We start from the raw sequence: 7,438 nt of genomic DNA on the forward strand, positions 1-7,438 counted from the left end.
GACAGTGAATTTCTCCACCATCCCTGAAGGAGACTCTACTTGGGCTCATCATAGCTCCCATCAAGACAGGGTGCTAAATAATATGTAGCATGTGCTAAAAATAAGATTTCGCTCGGCAGTGCTTGTCAGTTCAGTGCTCTTAACATACATGATGCCTTTTGCTTTTATGACAACATCATTGTATATTGTTGCCATCTTGGTACCTGTGATTGTAAATCCCTCCCAAGAGGAATCTCCCCACAAGTGGTAAGCCTTTTGAACTGGTGGCATTTATAGGAGGACCAATGTAATAAATAGTCTTGTTTGAAAGGTCTGGAAAACGTAAGGTATGGAATAATTCCAAAATCGGGATTCTCCCCCCCACCCCCAATTTAAAAATAAAATGCAGAACCCTTAAGGGATCTCTGCAATGCAATATAAAGGTGCAACACTGATGGGACAGAACAGAAACGAGCCAACACATGTTGTACAGTGAAGACATTTTGCCTTTTTTATTTTTGAGAAACATCCCAAAGCTTTATTTATCCATTGTGTGCACGGCACATTGTGATGACATTCTGTCCAATACAATGGATATCTCTGTGTTTGCACTTTGCTGCAAAGACAACTGGTTCTCTATCCAAAATGCAGTGGTTCTGGCTCACAATCTATTGGGGCTTTTTTGTTCTTCCAGAAGTTATTATAGTGATAGATGAGGATGATGCCTTGGGGGCAAATGACCTTTGCCACCCCCCACCCCACCCCCGGCTCCAATTTGCTTCTTCACCCTTCTTCATTTTCAAGGGAGGAATGAACAATAAAACCACAATGAAGTTATTGGTTCTTTGGGGGAAGGTTAAAAACCTTATTCCTGTTAAAAGTTGTTAATATTATTATTATTATTATTGATAGCATGTATTGCTTATTTTTTCATCAGGTTTGGAAGGAGCATTCTCTTGTAGCTAGTAGAATAGCTTTTGGCATGTTCTTAGTTGGCTTGCCTTTGGTGCCCACAACAGTTTTTCTGGTTTGCAAATGTGTTCACAGGTCTAAAAAGACTAGCAATCCCTCTTTCAGCATTCTATCTGATTGTGAGATTTTTGGTTTGTTTGCCCTAACAAACAACAGTTGCTTAGCCAACAGCAAGGCGTGGTTTAAGGCTGGCTAGTGGCCAGAATTTATTAGATTCAGAGAGGGGAACCTTTAGCCCTCGAGATATTAGTGTTCTAGAGTGATAATTTCAAGCATTCAGGAAGGATACAAAATAAACATAGAAACACACATACAGACTGATTAATTTCAGAATTAATATATGAAGTTATAGGAAAGGGGGTGGAAGTCTTTGTGCCTGGCTCTGAATAGCGGCTGCTGTTTTCAAAATACAAATGTCGCTTTGTTTGGGGCAAAATGTTTGAACAAACAATTTTGTTGCCATGTGATAAACCCCAAAGAGGAAGGGCTATCAAATTCTCTAGTCTTCAGTCTGCCAAGTGATTGCGAGAAGAATCTTGAAGGATGACAGTTATTATTCCAAATACATTTGGTCAAAGTGTGTATGAAATAAATAAGATGATTCTCAAAGAAATGCGGAGATACCTTTCTACACCTCCTCCTCCTCCTTTCAGTGTTGCACTAATAAAATTAAAGCCACATTGGTATTTTGAAAACAGCAGCCTCTGGAGGAGGAGGAGATGTCAGAAGCTGAAGAGGCAATGGGGTTTGGTGAGCAGGAAGAGTCTGGGGCAGAGAGCCGTCCAAGCTCAGAGGCAGAAGAGGTAGCTGGAGGGGAGTGGGGCTAAGAGACAGAGAGACAGGTTTTTGAAGAATCCAGGGAGTCTCCCTCTCCTGCCTGGTCTCCTAGAGCACACAGAGAATTGAAACGAGCAAATCAGAGATTGTTTGTGTGCAGACACAGTCTTGGAAAAAACCCTGGAGAGGAGGGGACTTAGGAAGCTGTGGGAATTGTGGGTCTTCAGTCCTCACAATTGCCTCATTGCGGCAAGACCTATTGGGAATAGTTGCTGGGATTTCTAGGCCTGCACTGTTTTGGTTGCTTTGCATAAAGAGTTAACTTCACTGACACCATGTTTTTATTGCTGATCTATGCTTGACTCCTGATAGGCCCTCCTGTTAGTATGACCGGCACTAGCTTTGTTATCAGTTTAGTGCAAAATCCTTGTTTATTTGCCCAGACATTTTTTAAGGGTTTGGTTTTTTCATCTGCACTCCTGCTGCTGTTTGGACTTTAGCTACTTCTTATTTATTTCGATATGGGGCTCTGTTGCTTTATGATTTTATTCTACAGTTTGCTTATATTACCTGTGGCCTGCCATATATTCTTGCACTACAACTCCCATCATCCCTGGCCCCTGGCTATGCTGGCTGGGGCTGATGGGAGCTGGAGTCCAGCAACATCAGAGGTTCCCCCATCCCTGACACATAAATACTTGAGGTATACAAGCACTATTTTGTGGATTTCACAGAAATCTTGAACTGCTTTCCAAACAAAAGCACTACACTGCAAGTTCGAGGAGCATGCGGCGTTTGCATTGAGTGCTTTCCAAATGCCAGGGATGGTTGGAACACTTGATCGTGGCAGTGACAGCTGAGAATGTGGCGGCAGGAGTCATGCGACCCCAGGGAGGCAGATCCTGATGCCGTAGTCCACACCCACCACCGGGGAGTCTTTGAAATGCCAAACCCACTGCAGGATTATTTCGCTTTCGGAAAACCAGAAAGGAAACAGCAGTCACGATGGTGGGTAGAATGAAAGGGGATGCTTCGGGTCAGCTGGATCAAACTTCCTGCTAAAGCTATATACACTAATGGAATCGCATTAACAATCTCGGTGACTGCAATACTGGCTCCTTCTGACTAGTTTACAGATGTATTTACCAGTCAGTGTAGAGGTCTGTCTGGAGCTATATTCCTTCTCTTTGCATGTTGCCTTATTCTCATTCAGGTGATGAACACTGGTCTGTAGGCTAAAGATGGGAATCTTGTGGCACTCCAGACCACAACCCTTACTATTACTCATGCTGGCTGAGGATAATGGGAGAGAGTTGGAGTACAGCTGCCTCTCAAGGGTCTTAGGCTTCCCATCCATGTTCTGCTTTGCATGATTTGAGGCTGGAGATAGGGCCACTCACACGATTAGAACCTCCCACCCACCAAACATTGTCATGGAAAGGGCTGGCATTGGGGCTGGCACCAGGTTTATGGGGGGCCATGTCCCAAGACTGAACTGATTTTTGTAGCTTAATGAACCATTTGTTAAGTTGCAATGAACATGCTTTGTGTGTGGAAGGTCATTGGTTGAATCCCTGGCATCTCCAAGCAGGTCTGGAGGAAAATACTGCACAAAGCTCTGCTGCCAGTTGGTATAGTAGACAATATTGAGATAGTTGGACCAACTCTCACTTGGTATTTGGCAGTTTCCTAATTTTCTCCAGGCTGCAGTTGTTTTTCTGTAATTGCTCTATCAACCAGGCTGGTACTCTGAGGTGTTCACAGTTCCATCTTTGCACGAGGATCGCATGTCTAACAGTCTGAGACTATATAACCAGTAGCTAAAGGGGGAGCTGAGAAGCTTTCCATAGGATGGAAATTTTAGAAGTGTCAGGTTGTGTGCATGTGTTTTAAATAAAGCCACTGATAATCTGCCCGAAGAGCACTCCCATTCTAAGATGCTATATGAGCATCCCTAGCTCCCTCTTGTAGCAACCATTTTCATCCATGACTTCGCCTAGATTTTGCACTAGACTGTACATTGTGCTAACTGTTGTTTTAGAACTCAAATCATGAGCATTCAGATCATCATGGAAACAATTGTTTAGACCCAGTTGTCTGGTTTTCATTTCTGTCTGGCCAAGGCTCCCCACTCTAGCCTACCAAAGGTTGTAAACAATGGTATATCAGTTCAGACATTGCATCCTACTGCAGTTAGAACGAACCCTTGAAACCCTTCAAAGCACTGGTTTCTGATTTTGGTTTGCTTTACCAACCAAAGTATGTTGTTCTCTTGATTGTGCCAAAACACAGTTAAGCTTCTTTAACCATGATTTGGCGTGATGTCTGTTCTCATTCCAGAGATTATTGTTCAGTCAGCCAAGGGTATACCATTGCCAGTCAATGTATGAGTTTCCAGAAAGCATTGCTAGTCATTCCCTTGCTATTGGATGCTTCCTGTGCACAGACACATGCCTCTGAGATTTCTGAATACTTTTGGGGAACATCTTGGCTTTATAATTAAGGTTTAGTTACTCCCTTATCATTACATAGGGCTCTTAGGGCCTGTTCTCATTTCAGCTGCTCATCTGGGGATGGTTTAAAAAAGAGATTCCTTATGATTGGATCTTATCTATTTGATTGAATTCTGGATTCATTTGTTCTCTGCATAGAGCAGTGACAAACCTGCTCCTATTGCTTGCATTTGTTTGAACTTTTGTGTGTGAGGATATACAGCAAAAAAATACTTTTCTTAGTCAGAATTGCCCATATCTGTTAGGATAAATATGCAGTAAGACATTGATAAATTTTCATGGGGACTTAAAAAAAGCAAACTAACGTGGAAAGCTGGAGAACTGAATTTAAGACTGGAAAAATGAGAAACAGAAAGAAACAGAAATGGACAGATTCACCCATCCTGGGGCGGGGTGGGGGGCATCAATAGTTTCCCCAATATCACATGAATTGAATGAACATTATCAATGCAGACTGTGGAGACTTTCCCAGCAGCAGCATTGCATAGCTAAAGGAATCTGGGTGACTTTTCAGACCAGACTCTCTTGTTCCATCTAGACAGGCAGCAGCTCCTGTTTCATGCTGATGCTGTTTTGGGCATTTCATTAATCAGCTGGAGCGACTGTCGGATTCTATATTTCTTTTACCCTGAGCCCCTGTGCTCAGTTGCCTTTCTAAAAAGGAAGTTTCATTCCTTTGCAAGGTTGTTCTACTGCTGGCTGTGCAAATTCCCATTCACTATTTGTTTCAAATGTTTGCATTGGGTAAGTTCTCCCATCCCTCACCCTCTTCCTTGGCTTTTTCTAAAAGTTGAGGTAGTGTTGAAGTAAACCTTGACTTGCCCATGATATTGTTGTCTTGCACTGATTGTTTTGATTCAAGCTGCAATCGTAGACACTGACCTGGGAGTTCCTTCTATTTCCAACGTTCAGGCTGCGAATGCCTTTCCTTTTATATAGCCAAAACAACAACACCCCATGTGCAAGAGGGAGGTGTCTACAGGGAACCCTAAGGTTTGCAAAAGTACAACAAATATATTGGGGGAAGAATCCCTAAGTTTGAGTGGGTGTGTGGGAAACCCCAAAGTAGACTGGGCGTTGTGAGACAGGGAATGGAGAAGGGGGAATGGAATCCCCCCAGTTAATACTAATTTCTGAGCAAACCTGCATAGATTGCTTGCATTTATATCCTACCCTTTTCCATCCTGGCTGAGGCTGATGGGAGTTGGAGTCCAATAGCATCTGGAGGTCCCCTTGATATAAAACATGACTATTGCAAGCAGCACTTGCATTTAGGACCTGCTTTAAAAGGGATGTTAAGGTTGATGGCCTGTATTTTAGCCTCAATGTTCCTTAAAATGGTCATGTTTCAACACTGCTGGAGGGTTGCACCGCACATGTACACACACACTTACAGATGTGGACGTGTAGCAGGGAGTCCTGCTGGCGTGGGCCCAACTGTGACCATGTGGAGATCTCTGGATGCCTGGTTGGCGACTGATACCTCCACCTGGCTGGCCCCTCAAGCTTTCTTAAGCAGGTAAGCAGAAGAGCTTATTCATTGCATTTATATCCCATGTGCATGGTTCACCCCACTCCACAGTTAATCCCTATGGCGACACCGTGAGGTAGGTTACGAGGCTGCGACTGGTCCAAGGTCACCCAGTGAGATTCATGACTGAGTGGGGCTTTGAACCCTGATCTCCCAGGTCCTAGTTTGACACTCTAGCCACTACACCACCCTGGCTTCTTAGAGCTCTTCTGCTATAGGGCAGCTATATAAATTAAGTAGGTAAATAAATATGGGGAAAGCAAATGTCACTTAGCGAAGGATCTGAAGTTTTCTCATTGAAGCTTGGATTTGTTTTATTCTGGATTGTTTTATTTGATGTTTTAATGTGTTGTTAACCAGTTTGAGATTTTTTTCTCTAAAATAGAAATTGGTATAGAAATGAAATGAATAATAACAATAATAATAAAGCCCACCGGGGGGGTGGGGATGGTGCCTAGACACACTGTTGTGGCCACCATAGCCCAGGTTTAAGGTGCCATTTGGTGATTAGATTATACTGAGTTTCGAAAACTACCCTCCAGGCCTCTGGATCAGGCCGTCAAGACTCCCATGCCAAGGCCATACCCTTCACTGGCCCTGCTTTGCACTCTTGAGTGTTTTTGGCTGGCTGGACCCTGCCCTTGAACTCCCATAATGCCTCGTTTGTCTCAATGGAGGATGCTGAGAGGCACGCAGGTGGGTGTGGAAAGACATCCGTTGCTCTGCCCACTTTTCCCCTGGCCTCACCTACTGCTGACATGCGGCCCTCAGAAAGTTACTCTGATGGAAATGTGGACCTTGGGTGGAAGCTGGTTCATCCCTGGTTTAGATGCTAAAGCCTGGGTGGGAAGGGAGACAGGATTGCTAGACCAGGGACAGGACGAAGTAGGCGGCATTATTGAAAAGGGAGGTATTTCACACATCGGCTTGAATGAACCAGCCCATTCTTCGGCCTAGGCTTCTAATATTTTCTACTGCAACCCTCCCAGGCCATGCAAATGCGAGTAGGAGGCTGGGCTTCTGATTTGCAATTATGATGCAGGGCTTTTGTTCATTTACCATTGTTGACTCTGACAGGCAAGACCAACTGTGGCCCTTTTGTCTGATGGAGCTGCCCAGCTGGTGCACTGCTCTTGAATCACATGAATTAACATTTATTTATTTATTTGTTTGTTTAGAGTTGCAATGCACAAGAAATGGTTTTTATTGATGCTTCTCTTGTCCCCTAAAATAATAGACCACACAAGTCCTTAATATAAATGTTGCTGTGACGTTTATTTCCTTCCTCCGTAAAGAATGTGAGAGGTAACCTACAGTTCCCGGGATTCTTTAGGACAGGGTTGGCCACGTCCCAAGACATTGCGATCTACTCACAGAGTTAAAAACGGGCAGTGATCTACCCCCTTTTGGGGGGTTCAGGTCAAAGTTGTGGCCCTTTTTTCAGGGGAGCCAAGATGTTGAGCTTCTTTGGGGGAGCAACTGATCTACCTTTGCTCTACCACAGATGTTGAGTGCTTTAAATATGTGTACATAGCAACTTTTGTGGGGAATCTGGAGGCAGAAGATCTGCTGGGCCCTAGTCTTGACATTCTGTCGACACATCTATTATAACCAGTCTGGAGTTTGAGACAAAGTTCTGCATTTTAAAAAATCCTTTCGCTTGTAG

At 43.8% G+C, this 7,438-nt stretch overlaps 1 protein-coding gene and 1 long non-coding RNA gene across 4 annotated transcripts in view; one reads left to right on the forward strand and one right to left on the reverse strand.

Moving 5' to 3' along the window:
• LOC309519330 overlaps positions 1 to 7,438 on the reverse strand; it is a 67,213-nt gene that overhangs the window by 39,471 nt on the left and 20,304 nt on the right. The window lies entirely within an intron of this gene.
• IQCK (IQ motif containing K) overlaps positions 1 to 7,438 on the forward strand; it is a 34,929-nt gene that overhangs the window by 24,124 nt on the left and 3,367 nt on the right. The gene's annotated exons all lie outside the window — the stretch shown is intronic.

Source organism: Podarcis vaucheri (genome assembly GCF_965113315.1).
Source record: "Podarcis vaucheri genome assembly, chromosome: 14".
Lineage (NCBI taxonomy): Eukaryota > Metazoa > Chordata > Lepidosauria > Squamata > Lacertidae > Podarcis > Podarcis vaucheri.